The sequence below is a fragment of the Stenella coeruleoalba genome (genome assembly GCF_951394435.1).
Source record: "Stenella coeruleoalba genome assembly, chromosome: 12".
Lineage (NCBI taxonomy): Eukaryota > Metazoa > Chordata > Mammalia > Artiodactyla > Delphinidae > Stenella > Stenella coeruleoalba.
The window spans coordinates 55,978,057-56,004,626 of NC_137158.1; the positions used below are offsets into that span (position 1 = coordinate 55,978,057).

The following is a 26,570-nucleotide window of genomic DNA, read 5'->3' on the forward strand; positions in this document are numbered from 1 at the left end:
AAAGTAGCATACTCAAATCTTTATTGAATGTCTGGATCATTCTCCAAACATGATAAATTACTAAAACATTAATTACCGAACACAGATCTATTGCTTTTGGCTTTCTATTTTAGAGAAACCAAAGTTAAATTTTTGTCTTTTAGTAACCATGTCTTGTGTCACACTGAAAGACTGTACTATTTAAAATGGCATATACCTTTGGAAACTAGAAAATACATTTATAAATTTGCTACTCTAAAATTGCTTACTTCTTAGTTTTCACTAGAAATCAAAGTTTCTAAGGGTTATATATTCTGATTAATAAATATGATTAAAGCTACTAGAAATGATAAGGAAAACATCGCTGTATGCAAAGGAAGTAGTTTTGTCCTAAAGTAAAATAGTTGCCAGAATAAAAAGGAAAGGATAAGACAAAATCTGAATGTAAATAGAAAACTGTAGAAGGGTTTGTGAAACGAGAATCTTTTGAAAGAAATTTTATACGCAATAAAGTAGGATAAGATTAAATATACTTGCTATAAGGGTTTTAAAAGTAAGCTTTAATATCAATAGTGTACTTATGTAAAACTGGAACTTAATTTTCTTTCAGCTGCTGAAAGGACATAGTTTGCTTGGGCTATTGGTCTGCTCCTGATAAGAGATTGTGAAAGGTTTTTCCTTACTTTTTTGTGTTTTATCAAAATTATCTCCTGTGCTTTTCTAAAAAGCTGTCTTTTTTATAAAGAAGAGCTAAGGGTTTGGTTTGGTTTTTTTTGTTTTGCAGCTATGTAACCTTCTCTATTTGTCTTTTGAAATCTTTTTGTCATTTTGATTAAATAGATACTTGGTGTTTTGTAATCTTCAGTAATCTTATTTGGTCAAATGTCCAAAACCTTTTGATATTTTTGAAACACTTCCCCAAAATCAAACTCTAAATTAAGTCGTTTTGACCTGAAAATAACTTTGGGAATCTCCAGACGGCCCCTGGGACTTCTCAGAGGACTTGTTCTCTCTCCTTATAAAAAGGGAGATGTTAATCAGGTTTATCTGATATGTCAGATTATATGGGAAGCTTTGTCAAATAAATGATGATAAACTTTCTTAGGTTATGTTGTATACGTGAATGTTATTAAATGTTCTAGAGATTGTATGAAAATTCCTATGATTCTGATGTGTCCTGGCATAATGTTATCAGCCATGATTTTAAAGATGTAGTCATAGAAATAACCAAATTGACTTGTCAATTACATCATAATGAACCTTCATCAGATCTTTAATCATTACTATTTTTAAGTCTTTTGTCAGTTATAGACAGTTGTTGTTTTACTCTGGTGCTTTTGCAAATATCATTTCTAGTACCTTTCATCGCAGAAAAGATCCTGACAAATACTCTAGAAGGCAGGTGTTAGATAACTGTAAGATATTACACAGAACTAGATTTAAAGGACCTTTTTCTTCCTCTCCTTTAAGAAAATGTATCTTTGGGCTTCCCTGGTGGCACAGTGGTTGAGAGTCCGCCTGCGGATGCAGGGGACACGGGTTCGGGACACGGGTTTGTGCCTTGGTCCAGGAAGATCCCACGTGCCGCGGAGCGGCTGGGCCTGTGAGCCATGGCCGCTGAGCCTGCGCATACGGAGCCTGTACTCCGCAACGGGAGAAGCCACAGCAGTGAGAGGCCCACGTGCCGCATAAAAAAAAAAAAAAAAAAAAACGTATCTTTGTAACAAAGGTTAAAATATTTATTTTTTTTCTCCCGTCCTGATCCCTCCAGAATTCAAAAGCTTAAGTATGTTTTTCATGACAATATGTGTACTTGCATAAATTCAATGAGAATCTGTTCTCCTCATAACAAGACACAACTGGAAATATTGGCTATATTACCAAGGCTTTGGCTGGATTATCATATTCAAGAAAGACGTACATAGACAGATATGACCAGACAGCTTTAAGGAACTTCTCAAAAATAATAAATAAATCAGCCTGGTACCTTGCTTACAAGATTCCAGCAAAACAATTTTGAAAAAGAGCTTATATGGTCAATCACCATTCTTGCTGCATTTATGTAAATAATCAAACCAAGTTTAATACCAACAAATTAGTTTTACTATGATTATCTTTGATAAAAGTGAGGACAATCATAGAGAGAAAAATCATGTTTGCACTTACGTAGCTATCAATTATCTCCAAGGTTCTGTCATATACCTGCACACTGGACTGGATCCTAAATTCTTCTAGTCTCCAATAATGTCTGGCTACTCCTCTCCAGACTAATGTTTTCAATTTTCTTCCACTCTTCTGATTGGAAATCAGTAAGAACAAAGACTGCCTTGAATCCTCTTGGAAGGGACTATACCAGGTCCTCCTCACTACCTAGAAGACAGCCAAACTTCAGGGACTCGAACCTTGAGTACACATCTCACAGCTAGAGAAGACCGCACCTGACATGTGGTCCTACACAAACACTGGAAACCTCCAAATTGAAATGACTAGGAAGAGAAGCAGCTGACAACGGAGGCATACAGCTTTCCAAAGATGACCTGACCAGGCCTGTATACCCTTTTTCTCACTGTTGCTTTGTTTTTACTCTCTCTCTCTTTCACAGAAAGACAATGCCCTTGTTTGTATTTCCCAAATCCTCTTCTTTTGATTATGGCCTTTCAGAAACTACCTCATCATGACCCCATAACAAATTAGTCTTTTCACCTGCATTTTGGTTTTTTTTTTAAAGAGTTAGAAGGTTCAGAATTCACTGAAGTCTTTCTTTCATCTGGACTATTAACTGTTTCGGGATTCTTACCTAGATTCACGGTCTTTGAATTTGCAACCTTACAGGCTGTCTTACTGGATAACACACTTGGTTCTAAACAGCTCTTTGGGGATAACAATACTATTTTAATACGTCTTTGAAGTTCTGCTGTTTTTGCAAAGAGCTCATAAGCTATTGCTCCATACTTATTCCTGCCCTGTCTTCCCAACACGCTCAGTTAATTCTTTCAGTTTGTGCTGTTGCTGTATTCACTGTTCTATTTTCTCTTCAATACAAAATAGAAGCCTCCCATTGATCCATTTTACTAAGCCTTCATGGCCACCTTGAGTGGGAACTTCCAGGACGCATACATGACTCCATGTCTGCCTCTGTAGGAAGGGCCTTTTTTCCCTCAGGTCCGAGTAAGTGCCAAAGAAAACATGATTAGAGCAGCAGAAACTCAACTGCATGGAAGAATTGAGGAGAAAGAGCACTGGTTGCAACAAGTCTCACCTGACCCTCCATGATTTGTTCAGCTGGCTACCCGCAGGCCTAAGGTCCTAGTTTAGACCATCATAAAATTTGGAGTTATGTTACTTTTTTTTTTTTGCGGTACGCGGGCCTCTCTCTCACTGCTGTGGCCTCTCCCGTTGCGGAGCACAGGCTCCGGACATGCAGGCTCAGCGGCCATGGCTCACGGGCCCAGCCGCTCCGCGGCATGTGGGATCTTCCCGGACCGGGGCACGAACCCGCGTCCCCTGCATCGGCAGGCAGACTCTCAACCACTGTGCCACCAGGGAAGCCCTGGAGTTATGTTACTTTTAATTACGGTTTGTATAACTATTTTAAGTTCTGTAGTTTGTTTCCTGTAACACCTTTGTAAAACTGATGTGTCCAACAGGTAATGCTGGCTCAACATTTCAAAATGATCAGAATGGTCTGCAACGCTTATGACCTTAAGAAGACACAGACTTTAGATGGTAAGTGCCTGAGATTTCTCCCTCGTACTCCTCCTTGTTACTTGAACATGACCTCAGTCGTTTTCAATCTGTGCACTTTCCCTTTAAGGTGGGACACAACACCCAGGAAAAGTCCTGGCACCAAGAGACAAAGGCCACTGAAGATGGAAAACCTGACTCTTGATCAGCGATGCTTTCAGAGAAAAGCAGAAAATGTCAAACTGAATAGCGGAAACCTCATTTAAAATAGCTGGGAGTCCAGAAGGGGGAACCCTCACACACTACCACAAGAAGCACCAACTACTCCCGTTAATTACATACTCCAACAGCAAAGCATCATTCACAGACCTACTAGGAGGGAAGATTTCCTGTTCACCCAGCAAATCTGCCTAGGAGGAACCATCACCACCTGAACTCTCACTTTCTACCAGGGGACTTTCTTCAGAACAACCCCTCCCAACTTCATCCTTTTTCTCTGTAACAGAATGGGCCTCTCCTTTGTTTGCTGAACTTATCTATGGCTTTTCCTATAGTTCGCTTGTCTCGAATTGCAATTCCTCTGCTATTCCCAAATAAGCCCATTTTGCTAGTAAAATAAACGGCTGTTTTATTTTTACCTTAAAAGCTTCCTGCCTTCCACCTTATTTTGCATGTCTCCAAAAGGAGACTGCCCACTTCATGTCAATGTGAACTTAAACTGTATCACCTAAATTATTTTCTTTAGTCGTTTTTTTTTTAACACTGCTGAGAAGAGGGCCTGGAAAGTATTCAGCATTTAAATTAGTGCACTGAAATCAGGTCTCCCTATTCTTTTGAAAACGTTTATGTCAGCTGTTTCTCCACTCTCCCAGGAAAGTTCGACTCGTCTTTCCCTATCACCCTCCGCTCACCTGGCAAAGGCCTCTGCGTCGCTGTGCGCTGCGTCCCCACGCCCAGCAGAGGGCAGCGGGCCTGCGGGGCGGCTTCACACGGACCGCGCCGCCGAACCCCCGCGGCTCGCCGTCTGGAATCCCTGTGGAGAAACACTAAAGTCCGTTACGCAGAGACAGCTAGAGTCCTCGCCTAGACGGTACTTACTTAAAGTGAAGCTCCTACGGCCACAAGTTCCCGCAGCTCCCAGAAGCGCCGACTTCCTCTTCCGCTCCGCCGCGCCCCCATTCCGCTCCGCCCAGATCCTCTTCCGTTTCCCCGCCCCCGACCTGCAGCGCCCGCTGCTCTCTGATCTTCCGCGGCCCGTTATCTATATTACGCGTCGGCTCTTTCTCCCGGCGATCCTGTGCCGCTCCAGGGCGGGCACCCCAGACCCAGAAGACCCCGTTGTTGGCCGGGTGCTCGTGTCGTGAGTGAGCCCTGAAAGCGGGCTCCTATCTGCCGAGCTTCGCGACGCAGGGCCGGGGCTGGTGCCCGGAAGCCCCGAAGTCCTGCGCTGTTTCAGGCTCCTGTGTAAACGTGGAAAGAGTGAAGGAGAAGGACCAATTTAGGAGAACTTCGAAACGGGAGGGGAGAGGAAGTTATCTAGGCTGTGCCTTCTTACACATGTCATCTGTGTTATTGAGTGGAGAGAAGGCATTTTTGTGTTTTTTGTTTTTGCCAGAAAGCATATGCACCGCGTGTAATAGCGTCATTGTAACGCTCAACAAGCTTAAAATTATTTGTCAATCCGAAGTGCTTTGGAAGGTAGCTGAAAAGGTGCTCAGGAGTTTGGAGGAAGGGGAACAAGTTTGGCAGCTAGTGAAGATTCATGGAAGGTAGCACAGAAGATGACAATTATGCATTTAAGTACAGTGACTAATACGCTGGTAGACCAGTATTTCTTTTCTCTAATAGCACTTCACCCACAGAAGTGCCTCTTCACCCACAGCTATGGGCATATAGTTAGAGTAGATGGGAATCTGCAATGACGTGTCAGTGGTGGTAGGCAGTGGGCCTAAATAACGAATTCTATTGATATTTACTTGAATTTCATGTTGAAATTCCCTCACACCCCCTGCACACACACACACACACACACACACACACACACACGTGTACATTTGTAATTAGCCTTGATAAATTGGAATCTACTATGAGGCTAAGCCACAAAAAGTTTATTTATTTAAGTGTCCTGAGAGGACAGGAAGGTGGGAGCTGGGAGGGCTGAGACCAGGATATCTGATACTTGCTTCCCATATCCTGTAGAAAAAGTTTTCTATTAAAAGAGCTAGTCTTTAACATTTTTTTATTTTCCAGTAGTGTTCTGGTTGCCCATCTGTATGAATAGCATTTCAGTGTATATTAACATACAACTTAGTGTAAAAATACCGTTTACTACAATAACCGTTGTGCCGAACTACAAAATTAATGTGCTGTAATATTAGCATGTCAGTGCCTAGTCTAACTGCTGGCTCAATCTGCAAATATTGGATGGCCATTTCTTTAATCATTTGAGTTTTCATAAAATACATGTCCAGTTATTCTTCCCCTCCTTCACTTGACTTGCTGTTAAACTGCGTTTCTTCCTTTTACTCCATCTCATGTTCTACAGTCAAGACTTTTCAGTATCTACTCTTCTGAGAGATTGGCTCAAAATAGCTTTCAGTCTTGAGGCACATAAAATTTTCTATGTCACAATTAGTTTTTTTCTGCATTTTTATAACAATTCCAAAAGACTTTTTGGACCTTAAAAAGTATTATGACCCAACTTTATATCTGGATAGGTCACCTTTCATCCCTTTCTATAGAGTTTGGATGTCCAAGAAAAACCCAATTGAGAGATAAAAGTAGATATTTTTATCAAATATGAAAAGCATCAAGTGACTATAACTTCTGTTTCTTTGCGATTTTCTTCTCTCCTCTGTCTCTTCCATGGCTTTCCCCTCTCCCTCTCTCTTTCCGACACTTCCTCACTTCCTAGATAGTAAGAGATATTCCCTCCCATCTATTTTTAAAAGAGTGTAATTCTCTGTTGGCATTAGAAAAAAATATGTTTTTTCTATTTAGGAATATAATGTTACTGTGCACATATGAAAATTTTAAAGAACAACAAAAACCTTCCCTAGTCCTATTCACAGAGATAACTGCTAATATTTGAATATATTCTAAAAATATAAATTGATATAGTCTATAGCAATATCTATATCTGATGGGCATATGTATATATATATATAAAGGAATATTATTCAGCCATAAGAAAGAAGGGAAGTCCTGCCATTTGCTACAATATGAATGGATCTTGAGGGCATTACAGTAAGTGAAATAAGTCAGAGAAAGATAAATACTCTATGGTATCACTTATTTGTGAAATCTAAAAAAGCCAAAGTCATAGAAAAAAAGCCAAAGTCATAGAAACTGAGACCAGAAAGGTGGTTGGTTACAAGGGGCTGGGGGAATGGGGAAAATGGGGAGATATTGGTCAAAAGGCACAAAATTTAAATTACATAGGATGAATAAATCCTGGAGATCTAATGTATAACATGATGACTATGGCTAGTAATACTGTATTGTATACTTGAAATTTGCTAAGAGAGTAGATCTTAAGTGTTCTCACCACACACACACACACACACACACACACACACGGTAACTGTTAAGTGTTGGATGTTAATTAGCTTGATTGTGGTAATCATATCACAATGTATACATATATTAAAGCATCACATTGTATACATTAAGTATATACAATTTTATTTGTCAATTATACTTCCATGAAGTTGGGGGGGGAAGGAAATAGGTTAATGACACCTTCAACTATTGCTGTTGAATTGTGTTTTTCTAAGTCTGTTTCTCCCTTCAATTTTGTAAATTCTTCCTGTATTTTGTGGCTCTAACTTTAGGTAAACATGTGGTTATGAATGTTTTATCTTCCTAAGGGTGACACTGTTATCATTTTTAAAGTCCCTCTTTGTCTCTTGTAACATTTTTTAAAAGTCCAATTTGCTTTATATCAGCATACACATTCCAGCTTTCTTATTGTTACTATTTACATGATATATATTTTTCCATCTTATTACCTTCAACCTATTTGTATCTATAAATACAAATTTGTCCACTCTCACAACATATACTTGGTTCTTGTTTTTTTTTAACCAGTGTCACAATCTCTGTCTTTTTATTGGATTGTTTAATTCACTCACATTTAATGTTATTATTAATATAGTTGATTTACACCTGCCATTTTACCTTTTTTTTCTGTCTCCTTTCTTTCCTTTATTTTTCCTTCACTTCTTAGTTTTGCATTAATGATTGTTTTCTCTTGTTACATTTTTTTTTCCTTTTACAGTTTTTTCATTATCTGGGGGTTATTTTCTTAGTGGTTGTTCTGGGGTTTGCCATATACATCTTACCTTATCAGAGTCTACTTCAGATTTATACTAACTTAATTCCAGTAGCATATAGAAATGTTACTCCTATAGAGTTCTTTTTTCTGCCTTTTCGTTCCATTATTATTATACATACTGCATTTATAAATGTTACAAACTGCACAGTACATTGTTATAAGTGTTAATTTATATAGTTGTATATCTTTTTAAAAAACTGAGAGAAGAAAAGAGCAAATGTATATTTATAGCATTTATTATATTAACCTTATTTATCATTTATGGTTCTCTTTAAGATTTGAGTTACCATCTAGTATCATAGCCTTATTCCAATACAGCTTTGCTCCCACCGATCTCCTCTGTGCTATTATTGGCAAATACATTACATTTCTATATGTTATAGACCTACTTCTATACATGCTGTTTTACATAATTGCTTTTTAAATCAACTAAGAGAAGAAAGGAGAAGCAATACACTTTCAATGTTTTATCATTACATAATTATTTTATCAGTATCTTTTTTCTTTTTTTCATATGGTTTCCAACTACTGTCTGAGGTCACTTGCTTTCAGCCTGAAGAGGTTCTCCTAGTATTTCTTGTTAGTTGGATTCACTTACAATGAATTTTTTTCAGTTTTTGTTTACCTGACATTGTCTTTATTACAGCTCCATTGTGCTGCTTTCAAATTTTTCTCTTTAGACAAAGATGTCTTTAGACAAAAATGTCTTTGAACATTTAACTATCATGTTGCTGGGTAGCTCTCTTTGTGTTTTTCCTACTTGTAGTTTGTTGAGCCTCTTGGATGTGTAGATTAATGTTTTTTATCAAATATGAGAAATTTTCATGATTTCTTTGAATAAGTTTTTGCAGTTTTGTTTGCTTGTTTCTTTCTCTCTCCTTTCTCTGCTCTGGTAATCCTATTACGTGTATGTTGGTGAGCTTAGTGATGGTATGCGTTTCTCTTAGGCTCTGTTCATTTTTCCTTCATTCTTTTTGTCCTCTCTATTTTTTTGGATTGTATACTCTCTATCAACCTTTCTTTATATTTGCTAATTTTTTCTTCTGCCAGTTCAATTCTACGGTTGAGCCCTGTAGTGATTTTTCTTTTTTTGGTTATTGTATTTTCAATTTTAGAATTTCTATTTGTTTCTTTTTTGTAATTTCTCCTTTTTGATATTCTCTCTTTGGTGAGGCGTTATCATTGTACCTTCCTTTAATTCTTTAAGCATGATTTCCTTTGATTCTTTGAAGATATTTGTGAGAGCTGCTTTGAAATCTGCTATGGTCAACATCTGGGCCCCCTCAAATAAAGTTTCTATTGCCTGCTTTAAAAAAAAAAAAAAACTGTGTATGTGTCACCGTTTCCGATTTCTTGCGTGTCTCCTTTTTTTTAACTTTACATTTTAGATAATATATTGTAGTAACTCTGCATATGATTCTCCCCCACCCATTTGGTGCTTATCATTGTTTACTTGTTTATTTCTTTAGCTACTGGTGCTGCTATCTTAGTTTGAAGGCTCTGATGTTGCTCCTGAGAGAGTACTGCAAAGGTTCCTGGGATGATAGTGGTTTTAGCAGGGCTTTCTTTGTTTCTTTCCCTGATCACACCCAGATGTTAGACTCCTTCAATTTCTGGCTGATCTGCTGTATTGTTTTATAGTGCCCTTGGGCATAAATTGCTCCACAGTTTGATGCAATTAAATTTGGGCCTCATTTTAGGGGTAGTGTCTGAAGCCAGTGTGTGAAGATTGCTCTGACTCCAGGAGTGATTTTCTTGGGCATCTCTTTCCCTGTTTCCCTCTAGCAAACTTGCTGGCCAGCCTTTTAGCTTGGCATTCTCACTCCCAACAAACAGCTCCATTGTTTCTAAGAGCACCCTTAGGTTTGACCTTTCCCACACTCTGTTTCATATAAAGTTAGATCATCTGGTAGAGCTTCAGAAATTTCTGTTCTAAAGGCCCATCTGTCCTCCTGAGGAAAAAAAATCTCTGACTTCTCTATGTATGGTATCTTTCCCTCAGGAGGAAGGCGCTAAGTGTAGGCAGTAGCCTCTGGTCCTCTTGGCTTGCCTCTCCTATAGTGAAACCTCCACCTCGAAATGAGCTAGCTTGAGAGAAATCAAGGGCCCAGTCTTCTCAGCCTACCGCACTTGTGGTAGAGCCTCTGGCCTATGAATTGAGGCTGGGTGAAAGAAGAGAGCCTCTGACCTCTACTGCAGTCACCTGGAATTTAGCCTCTGCAAAATGTAGCTGGGGTATTTGATAAACACTGGCAGCCTGTCCCTTGCACAGCACTTAAGAGGAGAGGGAACCCTATGTTCTTGGTTGCACTTGTCTGGAATGAACTTTCTTTCATGCTGATGTGGAGCAAGGGACAGAGGGAACAGGTTGTGATTCAAATGGCCCAGATTCTCACTGTTCTTACTGAGTTTTAGTAGATTTTCCTGAATAAATGTTTGTTGTATGTCCTTATGCCAATTTCCATATACATTAAAATGTCATGTTTTTTTAAAAATAAGTTTTACTATTTATGCTTATTTGGTTGGGGACTGGGTCCATGGAACTCTTCATGCTGCCGTTCCAGAGGTGGGACTCCTGAAATAGGTCACCTTTGAGAGAGCAGCTTTAATTAAGGTGGGAAGAAGCAGTGCAAACGATTAAAAACTCAAAGGATGGTAGTGAAGTGAAGGCAAAGGCTGGCTAGCAACTACTCTTTTAGATGTTTTGATGCAAGGTAGGGTAGCTATAAAATCATAGACAAGAAGTACAAGGGTGGAGAGGTTTCTTTTTGTTGTTTTTTTTTTTAATAAAGGCAATCTCTTAATAGTGGATTTTAGTGTTGAAAGTAGATAAGAAGTAACATGGCTTGACAAGGAGAAAAGACAGCTTTTTTCCCAGGTCAACAAGAGTGGAAAAGTTAATTGGGGAGGTTACTGAATATTTTTTGATGAGGGGAGTGGTGTGGCAATGTGTCTTGAGATGAAAAACAGGAAAGATTAAATAAATTGATGAGAGCTGGGTTTGATCTTCTCACTAAGGCACTGATTCCCAAAAGTGTATGCACTTTAGAATTTCCTAGTGTCTTCTTTTGCCTACATCAGAAGCATGCCTTAACCCAAGGATTCACGTGCAAGCAGTTTATTGAAAGTAGCCAGGAACACAGGTGAGGTGATACAGAGAATTGAAGGAGGAGTAATTAAGCATGATACCACAGTGGGGGGGGAAAAAAAAAAAAAAAAAAAAAAAAAAAAAAAATGGAGCCTAATCCCCAGGGAATCTCTAGAAGACAGTGTAAAACACATGTGCAAAATTGTCCCATCCAGGGAATGTTGAGAGCTGGAGTATATGTATTCCCACACCAGCGAACCATTTTCCTGGCGCTTCTGGCCTGCTGTGATCTCCAGCAAAGTGAGTTCAGGCAGCCCAAGATGTTGGAAGCAATCATGGTATGCATGGAAATTATGGATATTGATAGTGCCTCCTACACTAGGGAGTTTTTCAAACAAACCAGCCTGTGCCCTCTCTTCCCTTCACCCACCACCTTGCATTCTGACTACTCTTGTATACGGCACAATTGGGAGAGGTGCATGTAAATGTGTCTCCTTCGTAAAGATGTCCCAGTGATTAATAGCCTAAACTTATTGGTTCAAGACCATAGAAATTAAATGAGAAAAAGCTTCCATTGAGACTGAACAAGGCCGTGGTGGGACTGGGAGACAAGGGGGGAGAGAAAAATACTCTTTAAGGTCTCCTTAGGAAATATGATTCTGAATCCACAAGAAATGAATTAAAAGATTTCTGGGGGCTTCCCTGGTGGCGCAGTGGTTGAGAGTCCGCCTGCCGATGCAGGGGACACGGGTTCGTGCCCTGGTCCGGGAAGATTCCACATGCCGTGGAGCGGCTGGGCCCGTGAGCCATGGCCACTGAGCCTGTGCGTCCGGAGCCTGTGCTCCGCAACGGGAGAGGCCGCAACAGTGAGGGGCCCGCGTACCACAAAAAAAAAAAAAAAAAAAAAAAAAAAGATTTCTGGGGGACTTCTCTGGTGGTCCAGTGGTTAAGACTCCGTGCTCCCAATGCAGGGGGCACGGGTTCGATCCCTGGTCAGAGAACTAAGATCCCACATGCTAAGATCCTGCATGCCACACCACACGGCCAAAATAAACAAATAAAAAATAAATTTTTAAAAAAAACAGCAAAAGATTCCTGGAATTGAGGTAAAAATTGCAAGAATTCATATGATTCGGGATCATATTTGACATACAGGAACATTAGGCATTCTAAGGAAAGAAGGGGATGAGTGTAGCAGTTACCAAGGTTTATGACCTGATTTTGTAAGTTGGTGAGAGGTTAGAGTCTAGGGACTCAAAAGTGCTGGGAAAAAAGGGCAGAGTTGAGATGTGCAAGCATGGAATTAGGCTAAATAGAAAAGTAAGAGAAGCCAAAAGGAGCTCTAATGTACTGAAAAGATACAGAAGGGGAAAGGACACCAGAGGTCTTCCTGAAGAGTAAATGCAACAACTATGAGAGGAAACAGAGCAGGAGGAAAGGATTAGATAGAAGTGGAGTCTTGAGATTTAATCTTCGAAGGGGAGCAATTCAGAGCTGTAAGACTGACTGAAATGAAGTGGAGATAAAAGGTTTTGGGAATATGGAGCTTGAGAAATTATGAGGCTAGACTTTCTGATGAGTCATTTATATACATATATAATAGCAGGAGATGAAAGGAAAAAGAAAGTTCTCAGCCTAGTATTAAAGGTGTGAAAGGAGATGATGTGGGATGTTGGGATGTTTCATAACCAGGAGATGTTGCAAAAAGATTCAGAAAATTATGCATCACATATCAAAATTATTTTGATATTTGACACAGAGACATACTCTGTCTTATTTAGTATAACCCACAACATTAGTCTTTCTGATTCACACAGAAGAAATTCAACCAAGAATAAATTCTTTAGTTTCAACCATTGTTTTAAGATTTACTAATTGGAATAATAACTTTTTGAATTTTATAGTCGGCTCCCATAAAGCATTTGCTCCGATATGGAAACAGTAGGTTCAGTCTTCAAACTGTGAAGGCATGTCGGGAAGTGATCTTTAAATTTCAGTGGTTGCTTTCAACAACCTAATTATTTCAGAATTACCAGTTAAGCAATCAATTACTAAAGTGGAGCCTGCATAGCAACATGATTTCAGGACCTTTCACGTCCTAAGAGGCCTTGTTCTAGGCACTGAAGATCAAATAGTGAACAAGATAGACATGGTTGCAGGTGTATAGGAGGAGAAGGAGATGACATTGAAAGAAGAAATAGGGGTTTCTTTCTATAGAAGTTTCTACATCGGTTTATTCCAAATGGCTGTAAAAAGATGAACACAAAGATTGAGATGAGAAAATAAATAATTTTCCTTTCAACACCTACCTGAATTCCAAATGAATAAACTACACACAAAGTTTTACTTAATGATTTATAAACATAATAAAAGTAACTTTTTATTGAGCACCTACTATGTATCCAAGAGATTAACATGGCATTAACTAATTGGTGGCACTACCAAAGTGGGCAATTGCTGCTTTCTGTGCAAACATGAGTTTAGCTCTCATTCCCCCACCCCCAACCAGCTTGCCACCCCTACGTCTGATATATGGAAATCCTTGCAGCAACCACTCAAGGTAAGTATTGATATTATTAACTTCATTTTATAGATGAAGAAACTGAGGTCAAATTGGTTAAATAAACTGCCGAAGAGCTCATGGCTTGTAATTGCAAAAGATATAATTTGAACCCAAATCTTGCGGAGGGTTTTCTTTATAGTGCTTCAATAATGACTATGTTTCTCCTTTGTATCTATACTGAGCTGCATATATATAAAACTCCCCCTCCATTTGGTCTCTTATACCATTTTTAGAGCTTCCTCCACCTCCTTTTTCTCCTTTCCTCAGATCTATGTCTGAGTAAGTAGAAGGAAGAGTATTTTAAGACTGGCAGTGAACATTTCTGATTGTGTGGCTACATAGCCAGGCTGATGTAGAGGTAGGAAGTGAGTAGAGGGTTCAAAGCTGATATCCCCAGTACTATGTTAGATATTTCTAATTCTCTATATTCTCTGTGCAGGTCCTGGGTCAATTTGTCCTCAAATCTCCTTCTTGGTCTTTTCTATTTAGCAAAAAGATAAACTCCCATGCCAGTTTGTTTACTGCCAATGATGACTACTGTAGAGAAACTGAAGGGTGGGAGGAAAAGGAAAGCCACGGCGTTTCCACATCTCCTGGCCCGTGGTGTCATAACTGATGGAAGTTGTGTTTCCTAACGTGGCTCCAGTTCCCACCAGGTGACCCTGGCCCCTGTGCTCTCATAATGCCACCTCTGCCTTTTGTCCTTTCAGACTGAAGTGAGGAGATAATGGGTTCCTATTGTTGTCAGCCTCTAGATAGCCTCAGGGTCCTCTGTTGGACTTCTCAGTTTTTCATCACCTGTGTCACCATTCCTTTGCAATAAATTTCTGCTGTTTTAAATACTCAGTGGTTTTTGTTTTCATGATCAGCTCCTCACACACACCCAGTATACTTTATACTTTATTCTAAGGTTCAGTGTGCATGTGAATATATATGTAATAAATGTCTTCTTAGCCAAACTCTAAGTTTCATGAGGACAGAGACCATTACTATCTCCTTTAGCTCTGAATTGCCATGATTACCATATGAGAGGTGCCGGATAATTATTTTTGAATGAACGAATGGATGAAGAAGATGCGCAGTAGTTTTTCTCTCCTCAAACTATGTCCGTCACCTCCTCATTTCTTATTCTTGCCTTGGAAAAATGAAGTAAAATAACAGACAAAGCAAAGTTCTTCTTGTTCTATACTTGCTGACACTTCCTCATGTCTTTCAAGCACCTAGCAAAGTCAACTCACACACAAAAATCAAGTAACATCTGCCCAAATAATTAAAATAAGAGTGGACTGTTTGAATGTACCAAAGGAAAAACTTTATGAAACTCACTTGAGAAGCTGAGAGAGAGAAAGCTTAAGGATGTAGCTTTATAGAACCAGAAGAAAACCCAGTGAGAACTGCACTAGTTTTATTTTAACATGGAACTGGTTTCTTCCTGTCATTTTTACCTGTCAAATAATTTGGATTTGAATGAGTCATACCAGTGATTCAAACAGTTTGAAACGATATTACTATTTATGAAATTTAGTAGGAAAGAGGGGAGAATTTATTTTGAAATTTCAGAAATCTTAAAATATGTTTTACTTGGTCAGAGTGCAAAGTCATGAGTTCTGCAGAAGTTGCAGTTTGGACGGTGCTTGTGGATTTTTCAGATCTGTTTTCATCTCAGCAGAGATCACTGTGTATCCTCCTGACATTTTTGGAGGACCTTCTATCCTCCCTTCTTTTCCTTCTTTATGAGAACAGCAGGAGGGGATCATGGTGGGAGGAGAAAAGTAGTTGTCAGTCAGTCTTTTTCTTGCCATGATTTAGAGAAAGTAACCCAGTTCCTGCAAAAATTAAGTGGCAGAAAGTGAAGCAGTACTCAAAGTAAGCAAAACTCATTTGGTCAATGTCAAAAACAACGAGCTGAAAATGATCTTTGTGTAAAGAAATTGCACGTTAAATATCCCTCTGGAATTCAAATTCTCTTATGTCAGTGATATGTCTGAAATGCTACTTTTGGTGTTCTTATGCTCAACTTAGGAAGAGGTAAAGAGAACTTCCAACTGTTGTCTAAATGTAAAATACAGGCATATCGAGAGAGTGGTTCAAGATGGCAGAGTAGAAGGATGTACGTTTACTAACTGCTGAACATTCATTGAGAGGAAGACACTGGAGCTCACCAAAAAAGATACCCCACATCCAAAGACAAAGGAGAAACCACAATGAGACAGTAGGAGGGGCGCAATCACAATAAAATCAAATCCCATAAATGCTGGGTGGGTGACTCACAGACTGGACAACACTTATTCCACACAAGTCCACCCACTGGAGTGAAGGTTCTGAGCCCCATGTCAAGCTTCCCAACCTGGGGGTCTGGCAATGGGAGGGGGAATTCCCAGAGAATCAGACTTTGAAGGCTAGTGGGATTTGATTACAGGACTTCGACAGGACTTGGGGGGACAGAGACTCCACTCTTGGAGGGCACACACAAAGCAGTGTGCGCATCAGGACCCAGGGGAAGGAGCAGTGGCCCCACAGGAGATTGATCCAGACCTACCTGCTAGTGTTGGAGGGTCTCCTGTAGAGGTGGGGGGTGGCTGTGGCTCACTGCAGGGACAAGGAAACTGACAGCAGAAGTTCTGGGAAGGACTCCTTGGCGTGAGCCGTCTTGGAGTCCGCCATTAGCCCCACCATAGAGCCCGGGTAGGCTCCAGTGCTGGGTCGCCTCAGGCCAAACAACCAACAGGGAGGGAACCCAGCCCCACCCATCAGCAGACAAGCAGATTAAAGTTTTACTGAGTTCTGCCCACCAGAGCAACACCCAGCTCTACCCACCACTAGTCCCTCCCATCAGGAAGCTTGCACAGGCCTCTTAGATAGCCTCGTGCACCAGAGGGCAGACAGCAGAAGCAAGAAGAGCTACAATCCTGCAGGCTGTGGAATGAAAACCACATTCACAGAAAGATAGACAAAATGAAGAGGCAGAGGACTATGTACCCGATGAAGGAACAAGATAAAATCTCAGAAAAACAACTAATTGAAGTAGAGATAGGCAACCTTCCAGAAAAAGAATTCAGAATAATGACAGTGAAGATGATCCAGGACCTCAGAAAAAGAATGGAGGCGAAGGTCGAGAAGATGCAAAAAATGCTTAAAAAAGACCTAGAAGAATTAAAGAACAAAACAACAGTGATGAACAATATAATACCTGAAATGAAAAATACACTAGAAATAATCAATAGCAGAATAACTGAGGCAGAAGAACGGATAAGTGAACTGGAAGACAGAATGGTGAAATTCACTATCACGGAACAGAAAAAAGAATGAAGACAACATTTTTCTGAGGAGAGACCTTCAAGATGGCGAAGGAGTAAGACGTGGAGATCACCTTCCTCCTGATAAATTCATCAGAAATACATCTACATGTGGAACAACTCCCACACACATACTGAACGCTGGCAGAAGATCTCAGCCTTCCCAAAAGGCAAGAAAATCCCCACATACCTGGGTAGGGCAAAAGAAAAAAGAAAAAACAGAGACAAAAAGAATAGGGACAGGACCTGCACCTCTGGGAGGTACCTGTGAAGGAGGAAAAGTTTCCACACACTAGGGAGCCCCCTCACTGGGGGGGATGGGGGTTGGGGGGGGAAGCTTTGGAGCCACGGAGGAGAGTGCAGCAACAGAAGTGCAGAGGGCAAAGTGGAGAGATTCCCGCACAAAGGATGGGTGCCAACCAGCACTCACCAGCCTGAGAGGTTTGTATGCTCACTGGCTGGGGCAGGTAGGGGCTATGAGCTGAGGCTCGGGCTTCGGAGGTCAGACCCCAGGGAGAAGAAAGAGGTTGGCTGCATGAAGACAGCCTGAAGGGGACTAGTGCACCACAGCTAGCTGGGAAGGAGTCCAGGAAAAAGTCTGGACCTGCTGGAGAGGCAAGAGACCTTTGTTTCAGGGTGCGCGAGGAGAGGGTATTCCTTTCCAGTGTGCCCACAGAAGACAGAGCACTGCCTAAGAGAGCTCCAGAGACAGGTGCGAGCGGCAGCTATCAGCTCAGACCCCAGGGACAGTCATGAACCACTAACACTGCTGCTGCTGCCACCAAGAATCCTGTGTGCAAGCACAGGTCACTATCCACACCTCACTGGGAGCCTGTGCAACACGCCACTGCCAGGGTCCCATGATACAGGGACACGTTCCCTGGGAAAACACACGGCATGCCTCGGGCTGTTGCAACATCACACCAGCCTCTGCTGCCTCAGGCTCTCCCCACATTCCAATTCTGACTACCAATCCTGCGGTCTGAGTGAGCAAGAGAGCCCTAATCGTTGCTGAATTAACCCCTTCCTCTCTGGGCAGGGAACAGACTCCTGAGGGCAGCCTACATGCAGAGTCAGGGCCAAATCCAAAGCTGAACCCCAGGAGCTGTGTGAACAAAGAAGAGAAAGGGAAATTTCTCCGTGCAGCCTCAGGAGCAGCAGATTAAATCCCCACAGTCAACTTGATAAACCCTGCATCTGAAGAACACTGAATAGACAACAAATGTTCCCAAAATTCAGGTAGTGGACTTTGGGAGCAACTGTAGACTTGGAGTTTGCTTTCTGTGTCTAATTTGTTTCAGATTTTATGTTTATCTTAGTGTAGTATTTAGTGCTTATTATCATTGGTGGATTTGTTTATTGGTTTGGTTGCTCTCTTCCTTTTTGGCTTTTTTTTTTGCCATATGCGGGCCTCTCACTTTTGTGGCCTCTCCCATTGCAGAGCACAGGCTCCAGACATGGAGGCTCAGCGGCCATGGCTCACGGGCCCAGTCACTCTGTGGCATGTGAGATCTTCCTGGACCAGGGCACGATCCTGTGTCCCCTGCATCAGCAGGCAGACTCTAAACCACTGAGTCACCAGGGAAGCCCTCCTTTTTATATATACATATTTTTTTTTCCTTTTTATCTTTTTGTGAGAGTGTATGTGTATGCTTCTTTGTGTGATTCTGTCTGTATAGGTTTGCTTTTACCATTTATTCTAGATTTCTCTCTGTTCGTTTTTTTTTTTTAATCTGTTTTTTGTTTTTGTTTTCTCTCTCTCTTCCATTTCTTCTGAGCTGTGTGGCTGGCAGGGTCTTGGTGATCCAGATGGGTGTCAGGCCTGAGACTCCGAGGTGGAAGGGCCGAGTCCAGGATACTGGACGACCAGAACCCTCCCAGCCCCATTTAATATCAGTCGGCAAGAGCTCTCCCAGAGAAATTCATCTCAACACTAAGACCCAGCTCCACCCAACGGCCAGCAAGCTCCAGTGCTGGATGCCACATGCCAAACAACTAGCAAGACAGGAACACAACCCCACCCATTAGCAGAGAGGCTGCCTAAAGTCATAATAAGTCCACAGACACTCCAAAACACACCAGTGGATGTGGCCCTGACCACAAAAAGGACAAGATACAGCCCCACCAACCAGAACACAGGCACCAGTCCCCTGCACAAGGAAGCCTACACAACCCACTGAACCAATCTCACCTACTGGGGGCAGACGCCAAAAATAACAGGAACTACGAACCTGCAGCCTGTGAAAAGGAGACCCCAGACACAGTAAGTTAAACAAAATGAGAAGACAGAGAAATATGCAGCAGATGAAGGAGCAAGGTAAAAACCCACCAGACCAAACAAGTGAAGAGGAAATAGGCAGTCTACATGAAAAAGAATTGAGAGTAATGATAGTAAAGATGATCCAAAATCTTGGAAATAGAATGGGGAAAATACAAGAAACGTTAATCAAGGACCTAGAAGAACTAAAGAGCAAACGAACAATGATGAACAACACAATAAATGAAATTAAAAATACTCTAGAAGGAATCCATAGCAGAATAACTGAGGCAGAAGAACAGATAAGTGACCAGGATGATAAAATAGTGGAAATAACTGTCACAGAGCAGAATATAGAGTGAAAAGAATTGAGGACAGTCTCAGAGATCTCTGGGACAACATTAAATGCACCAACATTTGAATTATAGGGGTCCCAGAGGAAGAGAAAAAGAAAGGGTCTGAGAAAATATTTGAAGAGATTATAGTTGAAAACTTCCCTAAAATGGCAAAGGAAATAGTCAATCAAGTCCAGGAAGCACAGAGAGTCCCATACAGGATAAATCCAAGGAGAAACATGCCAAGATACATATTAATCAAACTATCAAAAATTGGGCTTCCCTGGTGGCTCAGTGGTTGAGAGATCGCCTGCCGATGCAGGGGACATGGGTTCGCACCCTGGTCCAGGAAGATCCCACATGCCGCAGAGCGGCTGGGCCTGTGAGCCATGACTGCTGAGCCTGCGCATCTGGAGCCTGTGCTCCGCAGTGGGAGAGGCCACAGCAGTGAGAGGCCCGCGTACCGCAAAAAAAAAAAAAAAAAAAAGTCACATGTACTGCAATGTTCATTGCAGCACTATTTACAATAGCCAAGACATGAAAACAACCTAAATGTCCAGCGACAGATGAATGGATAAAGAAGATGTGGTACATATATATATAACGGAATATTACTCAGCCATAAAAAGGAAAAAATTGGGTCATTTGTAGAGATGTGGATAGACCTAGAGTCTGTCATACAGAGTGAAGTAAGTCAGAAGGAGAAAAACAAATACCTTATGCTAACACATATATATGGAATCTAGAAAAATGGTACAGATGAACCTGTTTGTCGGGCAGGAATAAAGATGCAGAGGTAGAGAACGGACATGTGGACACAAGGGGGGAAGGGGAGGGTAGGATGAATTGGGAGATTGAGTTTGACATAAATACACTACCATGTTTAAAATAGGCAGCTAGTGGGAACCTGCTGTATAGCACAGGGAACTCAGCTCGGTGCTCTGTGATGACCTAGACGGGTGGGATGGGTGGGGGAGGGAGGTCGAAGAGGGAGGGGATATATGTATACATATAGCTGATTCACTTTAATGTACAGCAGAAACTAAAACAAAATTGTAAAAGCAACTATACCCCAATTTTAAAAAATTTAAAACAAAAACTGTTTTAACTTCGAGAGTTTTGTAATTATGAGGTGTGAGGTCATGTTACCCTGACTTTATCTGCTTGACTTTTGGATTTCTGAGAATCCAACGTTTAATCCACAAATCTGGATTAAATTTATGCCCTTAGGGAGTATGTTCTGCCAGACACCCAGGGCTCTGCCAATGAGGACCAGTGCAAGTATATTTCTCAGCTTGGCACTTAACCACCCAGGAGGTTTAAAATAAAACCCTAAGACTGCTTGAACTATGCCTGTGTTTACAAATTCTCAAGGGAGATTTCTTTCCTCACTCATAGCTCAAATTAAGTCAGGCACATTTTCTGGTTGTATAGATTTTGCCTCATTTATCATTTTTCAGAAGGCACAGCCCTTCAAAGATCACAACTTTGTGCAGGGGTGGGAGGGCAGGACTCAGTTTAACTCTCCACCTGGAATGGTCCCAAGGTCTTATTTCTTTTTTGGCTCCTGAATTTAGAACACAATTAGAACACAAACTTCTAGATAACCTAGATCAGAAAATACCCTGAAGGCCACTTTAACTCACCATTGTAAAGCACACAGAACAGTAACCAGCAGATAGAAAGCATTGTATATAAATAGAATTAAGTAAATAAATAGAAAATATCATGTAGGAAATCTTTGATGGTATCAGGAATAGTTAACATGGAGAAGTTGTGACATTTTGTCAGGATTGGGAAGGAGTGGACAGATCATCTGACAGCTCTCTCTACCTAGTTTCGAATATTTGAAAGGTGAAGAAGTTGAAATACATTTGTTCTATGTGACTTAAATGAGCAGGATTAAGACTGACCCCCCATTGAATATTACAGCTATTGTTGTCTGGCAGTGGAAAATATAAAGAACTGAAATATTATCATTTGATTTACTTTCTTTTTTACAAACTTTAATGGTTACATATGTAAAATTTTACTCATGAAATTGCAAAAAAATTAACATTAAATCATAAACCTTTAAAAATAATACTAAGTTTTCAAAACATGGTTATGGGCTCCACAATATTACATAATGTGGAAATGGCATGATTTGTTTAACCATTCCCTTGTTGTAGAGTTAATTTTTGCTCTTAAGAAGAGTACTGTGCAAAACGTCATATTCCCTTTTTAAAAGATCACTGACAAATTCCTTAGATAGATTGCTAGAAGTGTTAAAATGTCATGAATAAGTTTTAAAGGCATTTGATATTTGATTCCAATTTGTTTTCTAGAAAGGTTAGACCAATTTACTCTTCCACCAGCAGTACATGATCATGTTTGTCTCATTTCTGTAATTTCTGGGTGCGTTTACTTCAATTTTAAAAACAGAAACTCATGTTTGCAACCTGTAATACTTAAAGTACAGGTGTTGCTCATAAAATATACACTAGATTTGTGTTGTAACAAGACACTAAGATAGCTGCCAAATTGATGGACATGCACGTGTTATTGTTTTAATAACTTCCCATGTCCTCATTCTGCTGTTTCTGTTGAATTATCCCCTCATTTCTTTTGCCTGGAGGAGACTACTCACAGTTCCAGATGGTATCTGTTTGAAAGCTGTGTGGTTTTTAGATGCCAACTGTAACTGTCTTTTGCAGCAATAGACATAGAATCTAAAAGTAAATCCATTTTAGATTCTTTCTCATATGACATTTTCTCTTCCTAAAATAGCATGAAGTCCTTGATATCTAAGAAACAGTGCTTATTAAAGATCAGAGACTATACTATTTAGAACTGGAAATTTTTTTTTTTTAAGTTTGAAGGCCTTGGGTTACAATTTAAATTTTACTCAAAACACAGATTCTGTTGTTTTGGGTGGTAGGAAAATCTGAAGCTGTATTTGCTAATGTATCTTCAATAAGTTATTTAGATAAGTAAATAAGTGATCCAGAGTGTTTACCACTATTCCACACTGTACAGAGTATATAGATATACTATGCAAACTTACCCTGGGCAAAGAGAGCTGTGATATGTGGTCAAATTATCTCATTAGATCAAAAGTGAGTATTCATGAGACTGGCATGACTGAATCAACCTCATTCATTTATATCTTCAAGCAAATGTAAACCAACTCCTTATATTGCACAGAGTATCTTCACTTAAAAGTCCTCTTTTTAGAGAGAATGAAAGACATCAGAAGTCAGTCTATAGACAGGGGAGTTGTTTTGAGTGACAGGTACCTTTTCTGTTATCCCTGAAGGAACATTGCCTAGGCAGCCACTGACTCTTCAGACAAGTAAGGGTGGCTTTGACATCATGGCCTCTTGACCTCATGGCTAGAACACATTTGGACACACAAGCCATATCCCACTGGAACTCATTTGCTCTTACAGTTGAGTTCAGTAATCAGTATGCTTTTTTTTTTTCTCTACTGCAGTCATCATTTACATTTTAGAAATGCTTCCTCTGAGATCTTTAAAAATTGAATTTCAGGAAAGAAAATGTCACAACTGGAAAAGAACCATACTTGTAGGGAAAAATATTTGTGCCATCTGTCTTTAAATTGATCACCAACTGTTTTTGTTTAGGTGAATGTAGCAATTTATATTTTAAAAGACGGCAAGACAAACAGAAAATATAACTACCACCCACTTTGAAATTTAATTAATTGAAATATTATCCTTTATGATCTTTCAGAAGTGTCAGCCTAAAGTTTAAGTCCTCTGTTCATCAGCCTCCGAGACTCTATCTCAGGTTACATGGCTGTAGAACTGGGGCTATTACCCACTGTGCTGTGCTCCTGTCCACTCTGCCTCCCCCTTGCCTGGTTACAATGGCCTGTGATTCCTTGTTCCCTGATATACTTCTCAGAGAGACTACTTTCCTTCTTCTCTCTCCCCTGTATATTCTCTGTTCATCCTGTTCTCCCAACCAGAGAAGTCTCCCATCTTTTTACTATCAATTAAAATGCGACACTGTCTGACTAATGCCAAGTTATCCATTAACATTTTACTTGATGTGTCCGGAAACATACCTCTCTATCTTGCTTATATCATATAACTTCACCTTTAGAATTATATTCAGGTTGTTTATTTTTGTCTACTTTTCATCTGTATTGTTTTGAACTTATCTATTTATTGCTTTATTAAATTTCATAATATCTAGTACAAATATGGATACAATAGGCCTTTAACAAATACTAGTGATTTAGAAATAAATAATAGTTCATTCTAAAATATGTACATTTTGCAATGATCAAAGAGTTGAAATGTTATCAAGATAAAAGATTACAAATGGGATAATAATGACAACAACAAAAAGCATAATTTTCTTTCTTGGTTTTTGGCAACATTTGAGAATATTTTTTCAACAAAGATTAAATAAAAGATGGTAATGCACACCCTTTGGGTCTAATTTTTCAAGGGTGGATACATATAACTGTGGAAATATAGGGGGGGATGGTAGGTGGTGAAAAGAAGGTTCCTTGCTACCTGTAACGTTTAATGTCTGAGCCTAAGAGAAACACAATAAACCACACTTCTGTTGGGAAGTAAGTTGACCATATAAGTTGTCTGCAAACTCCTCAAAGACTGAGCCACTGTTATAGTCAACTAAAGGCTGAAGATGGCTTCTGAGACAAAAAATAATAATTTTGACTGAACTAAACTGAACTTGCCATTAATGTTGAGGCAATGAATATTTCTCGTACCTACCACATTAATTTGAGTTTTTAAAGATATCTTGCCTACATTATAAAAATATTTGAAACTCTTTAAAAGTTAAAGGAAATATAAAAGTAAAAGAATTAAAACAGTGCAAAAAACACTTGACAAAAGCAAATTGATATTTATTACCAGGCATCTGACTATAGTTTATTATGGCAGGTAGATATTCTGTTTTACTTTGAGATTTCTGACAGATAAGATACAGAGGAAATCAGATGAGGTGTTATAATTCTAGTGATCTTATAGCAGAAAGCGTGTCATTTGGATTATAGTGACAATCTTTTTCTTACGCTGCATTTAAAGAGAAATTTTCAAGTCAGTTGTTATGTAAGGGAAATTAGGTACTATTCTGGTAAATAATTTCATGCTTTGTTCAAATCTTTTTGGAATTTCGATTGAGCAATCCTGAATTTGAATCCTGGGTCCTGCTAGTTGTATAACTGTTACACACATTCTTTAAGTTTGAGTTTTCACATATGTGAAATAAGAATAATACCAGCACCTATCTTGTAAAATAGCTTTGAATCAATATATAGGATGTAGAAAGTGATAAATAAATGATAGAAATATAACACTGCTATTGTTTCACTGAGGGCTAATTTATAATATAGATGCAGACTAGAGATATTAGAGGATTTGGAAAATGAGCAGGCCGACTACACTCCCTTTGCAATTTCAGATATCCCAAATAATCTTGTGATAAGTGTCGAATCGCAGTCAAGTTGGGGTGATTTTTATGCTATACCTCAAGTGTTGGTATTTCACATTTCTCATCACAAATACAGCTAACTATGAGAAATCACATTGATATCCCATTGTAAAATTTTAAGAACAAAGCTTATTCTTACACAAGATAAGCAAACAATAAAAATCTATCAAGAATAAACAATATTTGGAAAACAGAGGTAAGTGAAGCTTTCAGAAGCAAAAAAATGTATTTGTTAAAATAAAACCGAAATGGATAAACAGTAAATTAGAAGAGAATTACTTAAATGGAATTTATAACTGAAAAAAAAATTATGGACTATAGGATAAAGGGAAAACAAATAAAGAGTTTTTAAAAGAAATGCATGAAAATGTCTAACTTTCAACTAATTGAAGAGCTAGAAAAGATAGACTTGATAGACTGGAGGAATAACAATGTTCAATGAGATAACGACTGAAAACATTCCAGAACTATTGAAAAATATGAATCTACAGATCCTGGAAGCAAAAAAACAATTCAAGATATACAGTAATTTATAAAAAATAAATGCATACATAGCAAACCATTGTGAAACTGCATAACACCAAAGTCGGGGGGAGTTCTTAGATTAGTTGAAGAGGAAGAACAGACACCTGTGCATAATCACAGACTCAAACTGTTTAACAGACTCACACAAAACACTGAAGTGTATTCAACATCAATATCCAGGAGACCCCAAACTGTCAGACCCCATTTTCAGAATCCCTTTCCCTCACCAGTATGTGGTTGCTTTTAGAGTGTTGAGAACTGAGTATTGGCCAAGGTAGCACAGGAAAGCCACTGTACACACCTTCCATTCTTCAGTGCAATGGCAGTATATAAATTGCAGGTTATTTACAGTGACCAATCTGCATGGAACAGATCCACCATGCTAAAAGCATTCCTAGCTCTGTAATCAGCACATCGAAACCCCTGCATAACCCTCATGTATTTCTTAGTCAGTAAATTCCACCAGTTAACATTTGCAAGGAGTTCTGCTCAGGGTCAAGCTTGCCTCTGGTGTCCTTGTGGAGCAAGGAATGGCTTCCAGACCCATTGTTATTCTTTCCATTCCAAACTACAGAGGAGTAACAACAATAATAGGATTACAGCAAACTTTTCAACAGCAACAATGAAATCTAGAAGAGAGCGGAATAACATCTTCAAATTATTGAGAGAAAATAACTCTCAACTTAGAATTTCATGTTCAGCAAAACCTTTTAGAATGAAAGGAAAATAAAAATATTTACAAGTAAAAAACTGAGTTTACTACCTTCCCAGAGTCCACCATAAAGCAGCATTTAAAGACACACTTCAGAAGAAGTAAGCTCATCTTAGATGGTCTGGAATGCAAAAGGCTTGCTGAACTAATAAAATGGTAAGTTTTATTATGTGAAAATTACATAAATTAATATGACATTTTTCAAAAAGCAGAGCAAAGAAGAATGTCTGACAGAAAGATAGACAAAGACTGTTCTAGTATGTTTCCCTTCAAAAAAGTGATATGGAAATATTCAGTACCACTTGAATCCAGAAGAGGAAAGG

The 26,570-nt window shown here is 39.5% G+C and overlaps 1 protein-coding gene across 3 annotated transcripts in view; it reads right to left on the reverse strand.

Annotated features, from left to right (window-relative positions):
* ECHDC1 (ethylmalonyl-CoA decarboxylase 1) overlaps positions 1-4,788 on the reverse strand; it is a 44,499-nt gene extending 39,711 nt beyond the window's left edge. The window contains exons 1-2 of one of the 3 annotated variants that reach the window (XM_079939426.1): positions 4,575-4,788; positions 2,146-2,349 (exon numbers count right to left, since the gene is read on the reverse strand). The gene's annotated coding sequence lies outside the window, so the exon portion shown is untranslated. The remainder of the gene's footprint in view (positions 1-2,145; positions 2,350-4,574) is intronic. The other 2 variants (XM_079939427.1, XM_079939425.1) reach the window with 2 other exon arrangements.
* Between the last annotated feature and the right edge of the window lie 21,782 nt (positions 4,789-26,570).